The sequence below is a fragment of the Schistocerca gregaria genome, chromosome 8, assembly GCF_023897955.1.
Source record: "Schistocerca gregaria isolate iqSchGreg1 chromosome 8, iqSchGreg1.2, whole genome shotgun sequence".
Taxonomy (NCBI): Eukaryota; Metazoa; Arthropoda; class Insecta; order Orthoptera; family Acrididae; genus Schistocerca; species Schistocerca gregaria.
In genome coordinates this window covers 234,723,472-234,743,970 of record NC_064927.1, presented here as the reverse complement: position 1 = coordinate 234,743,970, position 20,499 = coordinate 234,723,472, and the positions used below count along the sequence as shown (strand labels likewise).

At 41.1% G+C, this 20,499-nt stretch overlaps 1 protein-coding gene across 1 annotated transcript in view; it reads left to right on the top strand.

Annotated features, from left to right (window-relative positions):
- Window positions 1–9,530: 9,530 nt before the first annotated feature.
- Window positions 9,531–20,499, top strand: part of LOC126284590 (histone-lysine N-methyltransferase SETDB1-like) — a 318,415-nt gene continuing 307,446 nt past the window's right edge. The window contains exon 1 of the mRNA XM_049983633.1: window positions 9,531–9,835. The gene's annotated coding sequence lies outside the window, so the exon portion shown is untranslated. The remainder of the gene's footprint in view (window positions 9,836–20,499) is intronic.

Below are 20,499 nucleotides of genomic sequence, written 5' to 3'. Positions count from 1 at the left end.
ATCAAAATAAAATAAGAGAAATCAGAGCTCGAACAGAAAGGTTTAGGTGTTCGTTTTTCCCGCTCGCTGTTCGGGAGTGGAATAGTAGAGAGATAGTATGATTGTGGTTCGATGAACCCTCTGCCAAGCACTTAAATGTGAATTGCAGAGTAGTCATGTAGATGTCATGTAGATGTAGATGTAGATATATGGATATACATGTATTTAACTACCTACCAGGACACATCAAATATCATGTAAATAATGTAGTGTAGTTGAAAACAGAATTAAAGAACTTTCTGTTGGGCAGATATTTCTGCACCATTGAAGAGTATCTTCGCAGATATTCTTAAATTTAATGTTTTAGGTTATTTAATAACTATATGTTTATTATCGAAAGTATGATCATATGGAGTATCAAGCTGCATTTACGTCTTGATTGAGGATTTCTTGGTAAGAAGGAGACAGTATGTTATTTTGGAAGGTAAGTCATCGTCATATGTAGAAATACTTCAGGTGTGCCCCAGGAAAGTGTGGTGGGACACTTCCTCCCATGTTGTACATTTATGACTTCGTGGACAATACTGATTGTAACCTAAGACTTTTTCCAGATGATGCAAAATGCTGTCTGAGGAAGGCTGCATAAATATTCATTGCACATGAGTTCATCAGATCTGTATTTCGTTCATAAGGAAATTAAGTCACGCGAGTTACGCATGCGCAAAAGCTGCTTAAAATGAGCGCAACGGAAGATGTGCTCAGGACCCTGTTGCCAAGTTTCGCGGAGTCTAGAGGAGCAGTAGTGTGGTAGATTTAAGTGCAATATGCTTCATGCTGCAGCATCTGTGGTACATTTAACTCTGATTCGGCTTGAGCACTCTGCTGGCTTTCTGAAATATCCGAGAGAAATCGTTCGTTTCGTGAATGAGGTTTCCCTTCGTTGAGTCATTGTCAGTCAGTGTTCCAGAAACCGCGTGGGTCTGTCAGACCCAGCCAGACCATTTAACTGTTTACGTTACTAATTTATGAAATTTTTTGTTTGGGCCTATTGTTGAGTTACTTTGTGAACTATTTGTGATGTCCAAAATCTGAATTATCATTGTCAATAGTTTAAAATATAAAATGGAATGAGAAAATTTTATCTTACAGTGAAATTTATAGAATTTTATACGATGGTGAAAGTGAAGTATACAATTCTGACGTGGTCCCATACTTCGAAATAAACAATGACCATGGCAGTAACAGTGAAATAAGTTGCGGCGAGGAAGAAGATGCCGAGCCTACTGCCAGCACCGATGCACCTACTGATTTTGATTCAAGTACAGCTCCTGAAACTGACTCAGGCACGTTAAAAAAATAAGACAGAAATTCCGGCTGATTTCTTACCCAAAAAGTTTAAAAAGCGTACTCAAATATATTTGGATTTCAGGGCGATATCACATTGCTTTCGTATACACCAAAACAAACAAATCTGTACTGCTTATTTCGCTATTGCAGTCAATCGTCATACATTTGTGGAGTGAATTTAACTATGAATGGCTGCAGTCCCGGAAATCTCTTCGAATATTTCATTCATTGGGAACATTTTAAATTTCACCGCTTATTTCGACAGTCGATAATGAAGACGAAATTGACAGTGGCAGTGGCAAAAGAAAAACGAATTATAATAATTTTGCTACAACAAAACAAATGGCGGCTTAGGTCTGTTGTTGATGTTGTGTGTGGTGGATATACAATTGCTAGAGAGACAGATGGTGGCCTCTGTGCGTCTTTTTTCAGTTGCTGAATATTGCAGCACTTAATGACTACATTGTATTCAAAGCAAAAAAAACGTTTCAGTCGGAAGAGAATACCTCAGGACGCAACATAAGTCTTTCATAACATCATATTTGACAATGCGTGTAACCGAGCCAAATCTAAAGCGCGAAATCATCATTACCTGTAGCCTCCCCAGCACCCAAGAGCAAAGAATAGTTGAAGATCCGCAACCAGGGACAATGGGAAGATGCTACTGTTTTGAAAAATGATGATTTTAGAGGACGATATTTCATAAACTAGTTCTTACATATCTATTTGTATAATGGAAATTAACATTTTTGATTCTTAGTTCTATAACTTGTTTTCATTTATTCTCTGTAGTCCATCTTTTTGGAGATGTTCGACACAGGATGTCAAATTAACACCTTTCAGACATCTAGTTTCCAAACTTAATTTCTTTGGCTACAAGTTTCAGCGGTTTACTACGACATCTTTAGGCCCCTGACAGACGTGTTGGAAGATTCCCCCTTGGTTCTGATCAAAACAGGGGCCAGCAATAATGGTATTAGTAGATTTTTGCTATTGCGATCACTTCAACCATTGTTGCGCATCTTCATGTTTTCGGTGCGTAAGACTTTTCCATAAAATTTCGGACTTGCGTCCGCATAAATTCAGCTCCTTCTTCTAATATTTCGGCTGAATGCCGTCCAGCCATCTTCAGAGTGAGCCGAGGTGACTAACGCTGCAGCACTTGCTCAGGCCTTTTACACCCGAGGACCATACCACTGCCTACGCGGCCAAAGATACACAAGGCGCCAGAGACGTTGATAGGCTGCAAAAAGGTGTAACATTTGCATGGAAATTAAATCGATGGCCTCGCAGTCGTTCCACATGGTGATATCGATGTCACGGAGAGCTGCACCGTCATGACGTCTTTATGATTTAATCACAGAAATTGCCAGATATGATTCGTTCAAGCTGAAGCCGCTATCTTTATTAATTAAATTCGTCGCCAACCGAATTTCAATTGCTTCTTTCACTATTGAGTGCCAGAAAGAGGACGCTGAGGCTAAAGATTTCGACATTATCGTACATCATAGAGTGCCCAATGTCAATACAGTGGTCCGCCACCGCAGATTTAATAGGTTGTAAGAGATGGGTGTTGCTGTGGCGCTCTGTACGTCTCTACTGGACTGTACATGTCGTCTGTCAGATGTATGAACGGCCGCATTCACAGGGCCTCTTATAAACCCCAAAAAGCACCAAATGATCTTTAACGGAATCCAGCAATGATGCAGTCTTTGACGAAGGACGAAAAATCACTTTCAATTTTTGTTTACTGAGCATCCCTTATGTGGGAGGCTTTTAATCAAAAATAATACTCCTGGGTTCCATTAAAGACGATTTGGTTGGGAAGCCTGTGGTTTATAAGATCCCCTGTGAGTGTGGCAGTTCATACATCAGACAGACGACATGTACAGTCCAGGAGAGACGTACAGAGCACCACAGGTACACCTGTCTCTCACAACCTAATAAATGTGCAGTGATAGAGCACTGTATTCACACTGGGGACTCTATGGTGTAAGATAATGTCGAAATTTTAGCCTCCATTTCATATTCCTGGGACTCAGTAGTGAAAGAAGCAATTGAAATTCGATTGATGACGAATTTAATAGAGATAGTGGTTTCAACTTGGACAAATCATGGAATCTGGCAACCACTGTAAGTAAATCACAGCAGTGCAGCCCTCCGTGACACATCGATATCACTGTGTGGAACGACTGTGCAGCCAAATATTTAATCTCCACGCATATGTTACACCTCTTTGCCGCCTATCAATGTCTCTGGCGCCTTGTGTACCTTTGGCCACATGTGCAGTGGTTTGGTCCTTGAGTCTAAAAGGACAGAGCAAGTGCTGGAACGTTAGTCACCTCAGCTCACTTTAAAGATTTCTGTACAGTATTCAGCCGAAATATTAGAAGAAGAAGCGAATCTATGTGTCTCCACGCCCGAAATTTTATGGAACTTCAACCATTTATTGCTGGTCCGTTTTGATCAGAACTGAGTTAGAATCTCCTTACATGTCGGTCAAGGGCCTGAAGATGTGTCGTAAAACGCTGTAACTGGTTGCCAGATGAAATACGTTTGGAATCTAGATGGCTGTATGGTGTTTAATTTGACATCCTATTCTCATTTATATTCGTATTACGATCAAATTTCCTTCCGTTTCCATTTTTCTTACTTTTAGTACATGAAAGAAGTATGTTTTTAGGTTACCTTTTTACACTTATTATATAATTTAAAAAGTTAAAATAATCTCATGATAGTATTTATTACTACCCGAACAAAATAATAATTCGTCATTTGATGTAAAAATACAGTTTGTCACTTGTTTTAAATGTGCTCTAACATGGCAACCACCATTGCAAATGTAAAATTTGCACTACAGAAAATGAAAAAACGTAGTAGCTCATGAATATAATATCAGTGAATCACAGTTAGATTCGTTCAATTCATACAAATACCTGGTTGTAACACTTTATAGATAAATGAAATGAAATTATGACATAGGCGCAGTCATGGCTAAAGCAGGCAGTACACTTCAGTTTATTGATTGTGTGGGGAATTTATGATTTCCTCTTCATTAAAAGGACGTACACTGTATATGAATGCCTTGTACACTTTATTTTCTCAATTACTTACCTGAACATATGTATAACCTCTACACTATAACACACAAATAGAACCAAACTCGACAATAACAGAACAAATGTACAAAGATAACATACACTTTTACAAAATATCCTTAAACTGTGATGTTCACACTGTTTCGACTTGTGTTGGTCTTATTGTCTGACATTGCTACATCCCCCCCCCCCCCCCCCTCATTCATGTGTTTTGAAGGGCAGAGCTCAGAAATTACATTACGTGGCTGACCTCTATGAGAAAAAACGAGGAGCCCCTTGAATGTATGGAAAACAACAAGAAGTGTGCCTACTGGTCTGTGAAAAAGGACCAGTGAATTTGCAAGAGGGGAAGAAGGAGGAGGTAGGTGAGTTGACAGAGGCACTTGTGGCACCTGCAGGATACTCCATCATATAGTCAGCTCCATTTGGTTGATCTACCCAGTAGCTCGAAGTCCATTTATGTGGAGGACAGCGGTCTTGTCTGACCAGTGTAACACCTTAAAGGAGCCCCCATACAACAGAGAGAGCGGCGTCTTGACAACTCCATCTTGGAGCCAGACAAAAAGGCATGTACCTAAATATCTGTGACAGAAAGAGGTTTTGTACCATGACTTACAGTGTTCCGTAGTGAATGGAATTTCATGTGCAATTGCAGCTTCTGTAAGTAGAGTTCGAAGTGACCAGTATGAATGTCAGGAAGAGAGGTGAGAGAAAAATTTACCTGGGACCCTCAATGTCTCTCTGTAGACAAGCTAGCCTTTGAGTGCACAACATTCTCTAATATAGTGGTACGAAAGCCTAGAAGAACCACAGGTTAGGTGTCAGGGCAAAAAACAGAATGGCACATCGAGGGCTGCCTTCAAAGTACGGTGTAGGCGCTCTACCATCCCATTTCTGGCAGGATGGTAGCTCAAAGTACAAATGCAACTAACCCACATAGACGCATAATTTTGCTAAACCAAAGGCACTCAAATTGGCTACCTCTATTGGCAGTAGTAATCTGAGGAATGTCAAACAATGAAAACCAAAAAGTTATCAGAGCCTGGGCAATGGAACAGGCAGGAATGTCTGCAACTGAAACAGCCACAGGCAACCTTGTGAATCTATCTGTTATCGTCAATAGGTAGTGGAAGGCGAGGGGAAAGAAGAGATAAAAACAGAAACATGACAAGCAAGTTCTAAAGATTGACATTTGTGGCAACTGTCAACAGCTACTTTACAGCCAGGCCTAGAGCACCTTATCAATCACTAATTTAACGCTAGCCTTGATACCTGGGTGAGACAAGTGGTGAGAAACGTCAAAAATACCCAGAGTAAGGATGTGAACCTTATTGCAAGATACATCACACCATACCTTTCAGAGAGAAACTTGCAGAGGAAGACATTCAGGATGTAAACCAATTGACAGGATCCTGCTGATATTGCAGAAGAAAGGGATCTGAGTCTTGATCAACAGCCAGGGTCTCCAATCAATGGCTACAATCGACACACAATCCCAAGACAAATCGTCAGTAGTAATGTTGTACTTGTTGGAGATTTTTCGGATGTCAGTTTAAACTGTACAAGGAGTTCAAGGAGTTGAGCTCCATGCCTCTGTGAAACACTGACATAAAGGGCATATGATCCTTGAAAACTGTAAAAGAGTGTTCCTCAAGCCATAGTCGGAATCGCTTGATGGCCAAGTAGATGCCCAAGAGCTGCATACCAAATGCATTCCAACTTTACTATTGCGCGAACGGACATATTGAGAAATATGCCAGATGTTGTTAGGAAGAGGAAACATATTGCTGAAAAACAGCGCTGAAGGTCATCTGTCTTGCATCAAAGCAATGACTATCGCAGCTACTGAATGCGTGAGAAATGTGGATTTAGCAAGTACAGTCTTTGTGGAGTTGGAAGCAATTATGCTTGTGGAAGTCCACTGTGCGTGTCTGTTGCCCAATGCATTTTTGCCAGTTAGTAAACTTTTATTAGGTTTTTGAAGGGCAGCCAAGTGAGGCAGAAGTTGTCAGTAGTAATTAATCATCCCCAGGACACGCCAAAGACCTCTGAAGGTGGTCGGCTGCGACAGATGCATAATATTGTTCACCTTTTCAGACAGCAGCATAATACCAACATGTGAGACTATGTATCTGAGAAACTGAACTTGCTGTCTGGCGAAAGTACATTTCTGAATATTTATCAGAATGCCAAATTTTGGCGGTGTGCCTCGTGGCTCTTCGAGAAGATCAAATATTGACCATATAGAAAAAGGTGAATGGCAACCCATGGAGGACCTCATGCATAAACACAGCCAGATTTGAATGGCATTATGAAAAACCGAACGGCATAGTATTGTGCTCAAAAAGACCTAAATTTTTGTAATGGTCGTTTTATATTTGTCCTTCTTAGCCACTGGAATTTTAGAAGAAGCTTTGGCGCAATCACAACACTGAAGAGATCCGTCGCTCACACTTCTGATGAAATCACTCACATTTATCAAAGGGTATCCTTCCAGGATAGTATGGGCATTTAGCTCTCTGTAATCGCCGCACAAACGCCGAGAACCATTGCTCTTTTTTTACCATATGTAGCGGGGAAGCCCACGTCCTGTGATATCAAAGCACCAAACCATCAGAAAGCATCCTATTAACCCTTTCGCTGCTGTTGGCATGTGTACACGTCCTACTACAACATTCCCCAGGTGTTGTGGACGTGTATACACGTGTCACTTGTATTTCCTACAGTGCTGTGGATGTCTGAATTCATCCTACGCTGCTGACCTCTCGCTTCTGCAGATGACTTACTTCCGTATCTTGGTGAGTAAAAAACTTTTGAGTATTATTGTACAACATGCACTAGCGGAATATCAATAATAATTAATGTAGGGAAATGAAATTTTGAGAATACACATGTCTAAGTAACATGTTTAAGTGATTAACATTGCAAGATCTCAGGTTAATGTAAATGCAAGATGATGATGATGATGAGGTCCCATACTCCGAGGAGCGTAGGGGGCGATGCGGGAGACCCTCACCGCCGTCTAGGCAAGGTAAAGTGCTAGATAAGCCACTGTAAATGTGAAATGCTGGTATGTTAATAACCAGTGTAACCGCCAGAATGTTGAATGCAAGCATACAGATATGAAGGCATTGTGTTGTACAGTTGCCAGATGTCAGTTTTGGGGTGGAGTTCCTTACCTGTAGCACTTGGCCGGTCAACATAGGGGAAGTTAATGCTGTTTGTGGATGACAGTAAAATTGATATCTGATGATGTCCTATATGAGCTCAACTGCAGATAGATCTGATGATTGAGCAGTTCAAGGCAACACATCGTCACTCTGTTAAGTATGTTGGGCTACAACAGCGGGTTATGGGCGAGCGTTATCCTGTTGGAATCCCCCCCCCCCCCTCCCCTTGAACATTTTTCATGAATGGTAGCACAGCAGGTCAAATCACCGAACTGATGCACAAATTTGCAGCTTGGGTGCATGGGATAACCACAGGAGTGCCCCTGCTATCACACGAAATTGCCCCCCAGACCTTTACTCCAGGTGTAGGGCCAGTGCATCTACCATGTAGCCAGGTTTGTTGCAGATCCTCAACTGGGATCCTTCTAACCGACACATGGCCATCACTGACATTAAGGCAGAAGCAGCTTTCATCAGAAAACAACAGATCTCTACTCAAGTACTCCAAGAAGCTCTCGTTTGACACCAGTGAAGTCGCAGATGGCAGTGGTTTGGGGTCAATGGAATACCTGCGACTGGGCAACTGGCTTGGAGCTGCCGTTGCAGCAACCAATCTGCAATACTTCGTTATGTTACTTTGACACCAACTGCTGCTCATATTGTTGCTGCAGATGCATTACGATGTTCCAGAGCCATACACCAAAGACAACGGTCTTCCCTCTCGATAGTGCCACGTGGTTGTCCGGAGCTCGGTCTTCTTACGACTGTATGTACTTGTGATCACAGTTTCAAGCAATCGTGACACTTTATTTTCACAATTAATACACATTAACCGAACATGTCTATAAACTTCACAGTTCAATACAAAAGTAGGACCATACTCGACAATCAAAGAACAAGGATAACACACACCTCTACGAAAGATCCTTAAACATTAATGCTCCGACTGTTTCGACTTGCGTCAGTCTTATTCTCTGAGGTCGCCAAAATAGAATACTGGGTAAAATGCAATCAATCTACAAGGGAGATGGCTTACAAATCACTGGTGCGACACATCGTAATCTGTTACTCAAGTGTATGGAAATCATACCAAATAGGGCTAACAGTGGATATTGAATGCATACCTCACAGCATGGCAGCACGAATGGTCGGTCACAGGTTTGTTTGAGTCATGGGACTGTTTCACAGAACTGCTGAAGAAAGTGAATTGGCAGACTCTTGAAGATGGACGTAAACTATCCCGAGAAAGCCTGCTTGCAAAGTTTCAAGAACTAGCTTTAAACGATGAATCTAGGTATATACTACAATCCCCTGCCTATCGGTCACACACGGATCGCGAGGATAAATTTATTACAGGACGCACAGAACATTTAAAGAATCATTCTTCTCCTGCTCCAATTGTGAATGGATGGGTAGAAACCCAAATAACTGGTACAGTTCGACGTATACTCTGCTATGTACTTCACAGTTGTTTGCAGAGTAGGTCTGTCAGGTACTAGTCGCAAATGTAGATACAGAATTAGCACCGTAATACAGTGCCATAACGTAAATTAATTTCGCTGTATTGTACTTAGATAAAATTTACATTCCCAATACTCTCGGTGGAACCAATGAAATGCGATTAATTTAATGTTATGTGAATTAGAAATTCCAGCAACCGCGAACGAATTGCAGCACGGAAGAATGTTAGGAATGCATAAATCCTGATGCCTCAGGTAACCTTCTGACATTAATGGCTGGAATCTACGTTACTTCCCAGAAAATCTAAAAGTTATCTTACTTTTATAGCATTTATTGCCATATGTAAAACTGTTGTATTTTTAATTTCCACATTATGATAATAACGATCGATGTTTATTGATCTGAGTTTTTTAGTAGTCGGCGTTTGGAATCGTTTTACACGTTCATCAGGAAACATGACCAGAACTGAATAAACTTCATTCAATAATATATATTTTGCTTTTTGTATCGAATTGTGGAGATAATGCTAACGATTTAAAGTGTAGACACTTTGGGCGTCTATTGAACTGCACTGGTATGGGCTGCATTAGTTGTGATGTTATTACCGCGAAGTTTGTGTTAATATTTTTATGAAGATGGGATGGTGTAAGTGTACAGAAAACATAAACTGTAGTTTTGTGAAAGTGCTGTGTATTACTACTGCGCTGGAATAGTATTTCAGGCATTCATTTCTGACATAGTTGACCTAATGGAAGAGGACCGTTTGTAAATTGTTTTCAGGTAGGCACTTAACAACGTATATTTACCTTGCGCAGCTATTAAAGTACTTTTGTTCTCTGTGATAGTAAGGTATAAGCGTTTTAAATTTGGGTGATTACATACATTTCACTACCAAAACACGAATATTACATGCGAGTGTATGTTTATAATGGTTTTGAGTAAGTGCCGATTCTGCACAAGCCAGCAAAGAAACGGATTTTATCCCAGTTCTTTTGATGTTGGCTTCTATTTCTCCTTCATTAGTCGCTAGTTTGTGATACTAAGAGAATATTTCATTTATCACTTAGAAATGAAGGTGAAACACAGAACAAGTGGTTTTCGCAGATGATACATGCGAACCATCAATGTAAATTAATGGCTTGAAGTAAAATAATTTGTGAGAACATTCTTGAGAATAAAATTCACTGGGTTTCTGATTTTCGAAAGTAACAGAAACTAAATCCAGTACTGCAGGGGAAAAAATAGGATGTAATGCGGTAGTAATATTTGTTTATTTAATCAGTGAAAAAACCAAAGTGGGGCTGTCGTGCGTACGCTTCAAATTCTCCGCTCGTTATTGTCAGTGTAAACTGATGGGTTGTAGATGTATATTTTGTTGTAATGTGTATGTTTATTTTAAATAACAAAGAGCTTTCCACATAATGAGAAAGTAGTGTGCTTTACATCGGCAGCCATTACTACAGTTTGTTCTAGGAATGTTTTACACAGTTTCCTTGAACACATTACACAGTATATACATAAATGTTTGTAAGAATTATATCTTCTGTATACATTGCACTGTCTTCACTTAATATCAAACCACTTAAGTCACAACTATACCTTTGCTAAACTCACTTCAAGTGTGAACAAGTTATAAGCTGTTCGTAAAAACCTGAGACCTACAAACTGCGAGAAACTGTTGTAAAAATGACACACAGTCTCTGTGCAGAAACGTTTCTAGCAAAGTATTTGGGAAGTTATTAGCCTGTTACAGTGTATATGATAAGTTATTTATTTGTTTTGAAAAATATTCTCATGAGGAACTTTGTTTCCCAATTTGTATCTTATATTGATTGCCTCATTAGATGCTTTAATGTTACTGAAGATACATTTCCAAGTTTGTTTTGTGTTTAGCTATATATTACAGGAAAGTGTTTTTCAGACTATATCGCACATTCCTCTGGAGCTAATAGGTTATTCAGAAAGTCAGAATTAGCCACTATCCGCTTCTGTGAGTAAAAGGAAATTGTCCTGTGATGTAAAAAATGTATTTTAAATGACTGTTGTTTCATTTTGTAAATTAGGGACTGCGCAACAGTTGCTGAATCAACAATATTTTTATTGCTAATACGACTGGATTCAGAATAATAAAATCCCATTGTCTATTTCTACTAGATACTCCGCAAGCCACCATAGGGTACGTGGCGGAAGGTACCCTGTACCCCTACCTCTCATTTCCCCTCCTGTTCTACTCGCAAATAGAGCTTGGGAAAAATGACTGTCTGTACACTTCCATACGAGCCCTAATTTCTTGCATCTTCTGTGTGATGTACATTGGCGGCAGTATAATCGTTTGGCAGTCAGCTTCAAATGCTGGGTCTCTAAATTTTCTCAATAGTGTTTCTCGAAAAGAATGTTCCCTTCCCCCCAGGGATTCCCATTTAAATTCCCAAAGCATCTCCGTAACACTTAAGAGTTATTCGAATCTACCGGTAACAAATCTAGTAGCATGCATCTGAATTGCTTCAATGTCTTCCTTCAGACCAACATGGTACGGATCCCAAACACTGGAGCAGTACTCAAGAACAGGTCACACCAGTGTCCTTTATGCGGTCTCCTTTACAGGTGAACCACTCTTTCCTAAAATTCTCCCGATAAACTGAATTTGACCATTTGACTTCGCAACCACAGTTTTCATGTACTTGTTCCACCTCGTATTGTGTTGCAATGTTACGCCCAGATATTTAAACAACTTGACTGTGTCAAGCAGGACACTAATAAAACTGTATACAAACATTACAGGTTTGTTCTTCCTACTCATCTGCACTAACTCACATGTTTCCAAATTTAGGGCTAGCTGCCGTTCATCACACAAACTGGAAATTTTATCTAAGTCGTCTTGCGTCTTCCTACAGTCACTCAACTTCGTCACTTTACTGTATACCACAGCATCATCAACAAACGACGACAGATTGCTGCCCACCGTGTTCGCCAAATCATTATTGTGTGTATAGACAACAGTGGTCCTATCGCACGTCCCTGGGACAGTCATGACAATTCTCTTGTCTTCAAGCCACTCGCATACCTGTGAACTTGTTCTGTGTGCTCGTACATTTGTTGACAGCCTGCAGTGAGGCCCTGTGTCAAATGCTTTACAGAAATCTATAAATATGAAATTTGCCTGTTGCCCTTCATCCATAGTTCTCAGTTTATCATTTGAGAAAATGGCAAGCTGAGTTTCGTATGAGCAATGCCTTCTGAAACCAATGCCATAGAGTACTCTTTGTATAATCGAACTGGGTTCCATCTGGACCTGGTGATTTATTTGTTTTCAAATCTTTAAGTTGTTTCTTTATGCTAGGCATCTTATTTTTATGTCATCCATACAGGAGTCTGTCCTATGCTTAAATGATGGTATGTTTGTGCAGTTCTCCTGTGTGAATGATTTCTTGAATGTGAAATTTAAAACTTCGGCTTTCGTTTTGCTATCTTCATCTGCCACACCAGGGTGGGACAGAATGGAAGCCTCAGATGCACTTAGCGATTTTACATACGACCAGGATTTTCTTGGATTCTCTGACCAATCTTTTGTTAAGGTGTGATGGTGGAAGTTATATGCTTTGCACATAGATCTTTTCAAGGACACACAAACCTCTACTAACCTTTGGTGTTGTCATTTGTACGTCCCCTTTTGAACCTCGAGTATAATAGCCTCTGCTTCCTCAGCATGTGCTGAATTTAGTCTTTTCCTTCCTTCATCCACTTACCAAAATCTAACTCTCCAGAAGATGATTCACAGTCTGCTTAAACTGTGTCCATAATCCCTCTACATCCATCTTACTAGAACTAATTGATGCCAATTCACTGTATAACTGAGATAGACTTTCTTAGGGTGCCTCTAGAACTGCTACAGCGGAATCGGGTGGCTGGTAAAAGCATCCAACAATTAACTTAGTTTCACCTACACCTGTTATACGTGACTAGATGACTTCATTGTCATACTCAACTTTGACCTCAATACAGAAAATATTTTTGTCAAATGCAATGAAAACTCCCTCTCCTGTGGCATCTAATCTGTCTTTTCGATGGACTGATGACCTCAGAAGTTAAGTCCCATAGTGCTCAGAGCCATTTGTCTTTCCGTTGTATGTTCCATGACTCGCTAAATGTTTCAGAACTTTCCGCTTAGCGTTTCAGCCAGCTCTCAGCCACAAGAATAATTTGAGCATGAGACCTTTCTTGGAGGGCAGTAAATTCTGGAACTTTATAACAAATACATCGACAGTTTACTGATAAAATTATGATAGTCAAAGTTTCTTTATTCTGAATGCCGTTTGACTTCCCTTGCTGTGCATGGGCTGACGAGTGTTCGTGAGAGCACCTCAAACTACCGCCTAGCTTGAAAAACCCTCATGCACTCCCCAAGTACTCTGCTACCTGAGAAGCCGCTTCCTTTGCATATTGCACCCCCAACCTATCAAAGTGAGTCCTACAAATCTCCACATGACAACACAGACCCAGAAATCAGCAGACCCTCCACTCAGCTCCAAACCAAAGGACCGTGATCAGCTCTGGGAATGATGCTGAAAATTGCGAGCTCTACTTGCACCCCTTGCTTGAGGTCAGCAGCCTTCACCACCTCTGCTAGCCACCTGTACAAACTGAGGATTACCTCGGAAATTGTGCGACAGGCATCGTTCGTGCTGATGTGAGCCAAAACTTGGAGACGGCTGCACCCAGCCTGCTCAACAGTCACAGGTAAGGCTGCCTCCACATCTCGGATGGCTCCCCATCAGACATATTGGCTCTTTTTCCAGACCTGAACGTGATCTGCCTTAGGGGCTCCATAACGTGCCTTACATTAATAACCAGTGAACCCCTCCCACTGTCTGCTTGCTCGGACCCTGCTGAAGGAGCGGCCACCTGTTCTCTCACAGGGTGAATGGGCGAAGCCAGGTGTCCAGTCTTCACATTGGTCCTCTGCCTTGAGCGACGCGAAATTTGTTACCAACTGCCACTCACCCTGCTATGAGGATGGATTCACTGTGTTGGGTGCACTAGAAGGTGTCTCGGTAGCAGAGCGTGTTTGCCAAACAAGTGACACCTGAGATTCCCCATGCAATGTGCCAGATTCTCTGCCACCACTACACTTCCAAGGCAGCAGCATGGAGGTGACTGACTGTAACCAACAGCTCGTTCAGCTGTTCACAAACAGCTGCCAGCTCCTCTGAGTCCGTACACAGCAAGATGAGGGTGTTTTATGTATATGTATTCTTTCATACTCTTCCCAGGTTTAGGTTCTGAAAACTACTGAGCAAAATTTTGATGATATCTATTCTTTCTTTCTGACTTCACTTCCAATTTTTTACTTACCTAATGAAGTACAATGTCCACCTCTGTAGCTGAATGGTCAGCATAGGCAGCTGTCATGTGAAGGACCAGGGTTCGATTCCCATTCTTGCCAAAATTTTTTCCTTGGTCGAAGGGCTGGTACATAGTGAACTCAGCCTCAAGATACTACTTGAGAAGTTACTAGATCGATAGTCAGTGGGTCCAAAGTCTGGAAAGTCAAAATGGCTGGAACAGCTCTGTGCTGACACATTGCCCTTTCATACTTCATTTGCATGGGGCCTCAAGGCAGAGGATAACATGGTGACTGGACGACATCCCTTGGCCTTCAAGGCCTGCATGAACTGCTATGTGGAGTTTAATGTAGGCTATATTTTATCCAGTGTACTCGCATAGTTTGAATCAAAACATAGTTTCTCTAGGACTGTTAGTACACTATTCGTTGAAACTGAATCCTTACTCTACAATTTCCAGTGGTATTTAATACCCACAGCTAGTTCTTACGATTTTGCTTATGAAATGCTAATGATCTGTTGTGCCATATCCACTTTGAAGCCAGTAGATTCTTTGAATGATTAAAATTTTCTCCTGTGTGCTTGCTGAAAATTATGAAGAGAAGGTTGGTTAAGGTTTTAGATTTTATTTATTTTTTTGTCCCCGTTATTGCAAAGAAGATTGAGACCAGCAGCATTGCCCCACATTTGGGGAATTTCTTTTTCCCATGGTATTCTGTAAACAATTTTACTTTGCTTCCTGCATTAAACGGTTTTATTGAAACAATTTGCCAGAGTTTGATGTGTTCAAAAAGCACTTGAACTCCCCTCCCCCAGGTGGCTCACAACTTGTGTGAGTATGTGCTTGGTGATCATGGTGACCCAAGCTATCACAGTACTTCTTCCCTTCCCTTGTAGCAATTTTAATCATTGACTGTGCCATTTCTCCAACTTATTCAGTAGGACAGATTCCTCACTGACCACTGAATTTGCTGGAGCATGAAGAAACAGCCATACTGTACGGATCTCCGTACTGGCACGTTCACAGGAGCTCAGTCCGTCGGTTCATCTTATGATGGCGACATGTATGATCGCCGAAATATTGTGCTCGTTGGACACTGTAGACCAGCAGTGCACCCGTGGATATTTTGATTATCCCTTATTTTACGCCACAAATTTTGGTTAACTTATGTTTGGTTTCTATCTCTGAGTTTGACCTCCATCTTTTCAAAAATTTTTACAGATTGTGCAGGTCATGTGGGAAAGACCACCCAGAGTGGTAGCCAGCCCATGTGGCATAGGTCATATGATGGTTGTCTCCTGACTGTACAGGCTTTGTACTACTGAAGCCCGAACTGTCACTTCACTGTGCATTCCAGGGAGTAGGTGCCTGTGCATATGGGACATTGGGATGCTAGGCACTGGCCAGTGCACCAGGTGGCCTGGGCTCTAACCGGGCGGTCCATGTGGGAAGGCCCCTACATCAGACCAAGCGGCACCAAAGCGTATAATGAAATGGCAAAAGCTATCGGGCGATGGCTGCAAGGCCTCGGTAATCTCTTCAGACAGACCACAATTCAGTGCCAATCATTAATGATTGTAGAAAATTTCCCTCCTTGGCTATGCCATGGAAGGAAAACAAAACTAAGTGACTTGCAGACAGTTGTTCCTCTCAGTTCCTGGTATGCACTTGTAGAGATTAAGGGTACTTCGTCTCTATTGAGCCAATGCCTTTTTGTGGAGAATATTGAAAATGTATGTGACAAACTCTCGTCGCTTAGCAAATTTTGATGTGATTCCATCTTAGTTAAGATGGTAAATCCTACTCAGTCCCAGGTGTTGTGATCTTATAGACAGCTTGTTGATGTACCTGTTACCATCACATCCCATAAGAAGCTCGGCATGGTACAGCGGTTTAATTTTTCAGCAGGACCCAATGTTACAGACAGACAAAGTCCTAAGTGAACGCGTGAAGACGTGAGTGGTCGGCTTCACACATCATATCTGTCAAAGCATACCAAACAACAAGGTAGACACTAACACATTCATTCTCACTTTTTAGGCGGATTTGCTTCCAGAAAACCTGCGTTATAAAGTTGTATTTCCCCACCCCCGGTATGGAGCTTTAAATGTAAGAGTTTTGGGCATATGTCTTCCCAGTTTACATATGGCTCAATTTCTGAAGACTGTGGCTGGCCATTTCACACACACACACACAAAAAAAAAAAAAAAAAAAAAAAAAAAAAAAAAAAAAAAAAAAAAAATCACAGTTAATGTTGTCACCTGTCTGTCAATTGTAGGAACAACCACCCTGTTCAATCCCAGAGCTGTGCTAACCTATTTAGTTACTGCCTCTCACCTTTTGAAACTTAAAAAAATTATGATTATTTGTATACAGTCTCAGTGCCTCTACTGTGGCTCATTTGTTTACTTCCTCAGTGTCGACATCTGGTTGTCACACAAATAAACTTAATGATGGGGTCAAAGGCCCTGTCCTCTCACGGTTCCCGTATCATCATCTTTGAGAAAGATTCCCTGTACTCGACCAGTGAATCAGCATCCTTCCCCAGCATCCCTCTCAAGCTCCCTCTCAAGAACCATCTTTCTGGAAGACCACATATCAGAAACCCAACAACAGCCAGGACTTTGGTCCCCAGGGCAGCCAGCAGTTCTTCAGGTCCCGCACTCACAGTGGGTAAGCCCTTACAAGAATCTCATCTGCCAAAAGCTGTGAAGAAAAAGAAGGAAAAAAACTCTGGAGAAGGCTACTTGGGTGATCGAAGAGGTGTCATATCTCCTCCACCGTCAGACCCATGAGTGATGTTTGTTAGCGGTGTTCCACTCCGTAAGTGACTGTGGCTCTTCACACCTAACCAGAATACACACAACATGATGATGTAATGGAACTGCAATGGATACTACTGCCACCATCAAGAACTAAAACTACAAACTTCCACTTGTTCTGTGATCCATGTTGCCCTTGAAGTAATGCACTTTGTAACAGTTGTAAGAAATCGCTAAACAAGACACTTACTGACCTTGAGATAACCACTTTTAAGATTCCAATATGCACCGCCCCCTGTGGTGAAGTACAACTTAATGTACTTCTTCTCACTTTAATGCTAACCACGAGACCTTTTTGGCTGTTGACGTAGCGATGTCTCCCCCAGTCTCATGGCTTTGCAACAGTGGTCGCAACATGATGACCTTTGTGTCAGTGGCACTTTTCCTATCATCCTGTCACTTCTTGTCACTGCCCGATAGACCAATTATGACATTGGGCTCTTCAAAGTACCTAGTGGCAACTGTATATCTCTCCTGTCTCCTTTGTCCCTTTTGTGTCAGATTGTGTTGATAATGATGTGATGTGAGCAACTTCTCCTATTCTATCACCTGTGCCACTGGGACAGCTGTTTTCTGTCTATGGCCCCCTATGCCACCGACCAGTGCCGTGATGCATCAGTGACATTGCAACAGCTATTCAGACTTGTTGAACAACCCTGCAAAGTCTCAAACAACATACTACATTCTCATACACACTCAGTAGTGCCTGTCGTTGACTGGGAACTGCTTCATGTTCTTGACTCTTCACACAGTGAAGCCCGACCCCATGTTTCGGTTCATAATTAGATGAGCGAACATCCAAATGTTACTCAAAGACTTCATCTACTCAGTGTCTTCAGCTATATTTGGCCAGGTGTTTTCCCTTCCCAATGGTGGTATGGTACCGTTGCCCCACTCCTTAAACTAGGCAAAATTAATAGCTAATGACCATTTAGCCTCACCAGTGTGCTCTGCAAACTGCTCTACAGTTATACTGGGTTCTTGAATGTAGGGGCCTTTTGTTCCCCTATCATTGCGATTTCTGGGAGGGATGATCTCATTTTTGACTAAACGTGAAACTCTTCTTTCTTCCTTCCCCACATGTGTGAACTGCCCAGAACACCAACGTCCTTGTTTGTTAACATGAAGGAGGAGACAATCCACAGAAGTGTGGGCTGTTCGGGGAAGGAAGCCGTATGTGGTACATAGTCCATCCCCGACACGCAGTATTAGAGTGAATTTATGTTTGCCCCCGAAATCCAGTTTTGGAGCCAATCAGTCATATGACAGTTGTCATGACCTGGTTACAGCTCCGTGACAATGCAAGGGGTTGTACTGCTTTTGTTTGATCTGTAACCTCCCCATGTATGCAAAGGAGTAGGTGCGTGTCCAGTCCGAGGCACGGAGACTCCGAGCAAAGGTTTCTAATTTTGTATTAGGCTGTTCAAACGAGAAGAGAATATGAGCTTTGGAAATGTGGTGCTGTAGAAGAATGCTGAAAATTAAGGGCGGGTCAAGTAACAAATTAGAAGTTACTGAATTGATTAGGGGAAAAAAGAAAGTTTTGGCACAGTCTACTAAAAGCAGGAGTTCATTGATAGGATGCATCCCTAAAACAAGGAGTTTATTGATAGGACACATCCCTAAAACAAGGAGTTTATTGATAGGACACCACCTGTGGCAGTAAGAAATGGTGAGTTTGGTAAAGGAGGGAAGTATGGGGGTTAAAGCTGTAGAGAGCCGACCAAGGCTTGAATAAAGTAAATATGTTCTCGTGGGTAGGGTTTGGTAGTTATCAGAGATGGAGAGACTTGCACAGAATAGACTACCATGCAGCAAACCAGTCTTCAGACTGAAAACCGCCCTCACAACAACAACAACAACAACAACAAACATACTCTTTTGTACAGCAAAATAGAAAAAATATTTTTGTGGTCAACAGCTGAAGAGTGTGACATTCTTCTTACTCATCCGTGACAGTTCCACAATCCAAGTTAGTTTCAGAGGATATTAGAATTGTGTGTTCAGCCAGAGAAGGTACGTGACAGTCAAAGTGGGCTTGGTGTGCCTTTTTTTGCATGTGTGCTATGATCAGAAATGTAATCAGATTTTGTTTACTTTTTTATGGCAAAGCCTCAGTATTCCATAGTTTTTCTTTATTATCATATTTTATTTGGCATTTCGAAAATGAAATTCTGCCATGAACCATACCCAAATACACAATACAAAAGTGGGCCTGAAATTTTTATATTAACAAAATTTCTTACATGAAGTAATCTGTTGACTTTGGTTAATTTCTTAACCTAATACAAATTCCACTTTCACATTATGGTGGTTTGAATATTTATAAATTAACATTGGGTAAAGAAATAAACTTAACTAAACACCTGTATATCTTTCTTCAGTTGAATAGACTGAGTGTTCAGCGAAAACTGTGCAACTGCTTTGTTAACTATGTTTTTTTTTCCGCTCTGGTGGCCATGTTTGGAAAATACTAAAACTGTGTGATTTAAATTCTTCACCCCATTAATTCTTCCTGAATAGTGTGAGAGAGTCAGCATTTAAATTCTGTAAAATTTTCTTTTCTTTTCGCAGTTAAACCTGAATGACTGCCGTAATGAGGTAAACCATTTATTATGAGGATCACATTTATTTCATGAAAGATGGATTTAGAAATAATCAGTTATTTTTGCCATGAACATTTGCAGCAACTTTTTAAGAGGGAGCAAGATTTCGTAATATTGCCATTTTTTATATAATTGTGTTGGAGAGTTTGATAAACGGTTGTTGCCCTGAGACTCAGTTCAATAGGAAGTACAGAAAATAAATCCTACCAAGGACACGGTGAAAAAAAAAATGCAAACTAAACTCGCATCCTTCCCCACCAGACAGAGGTATCAGTTCAGTAATAGTTTGACAAAAACCAAAATGTAATAGATTTTGTTGTTGTGGTCTTCAGACCAAAGATTGGTTTGATGCTACTCTGTCCTGTGCAAGTCTCTTCATCTCCGAGTAACTACTGCAATCGATATCCCTCTGAATCTGCTTACCATATTCATCTCTTGGTCTCCCTCTATGATTTTTACCCCCCAAGCTTCCCTCCTGTACTAAATTGGTGTTCCGTTGATGCCTCAGAATGTGTCTTACCAACTTATCCCTTCTTTTAGTGTGGTAGTACCACAAGTTTCTCTTCTCCCCATTTCTGTTCATTACTTCCTCATTAGTTATGTGATCTATTCATCTAATCTTCAGCTTTCTTCTACATTTCAGAAGCTTCTATTCTCTTCTTGTCTTAACTGG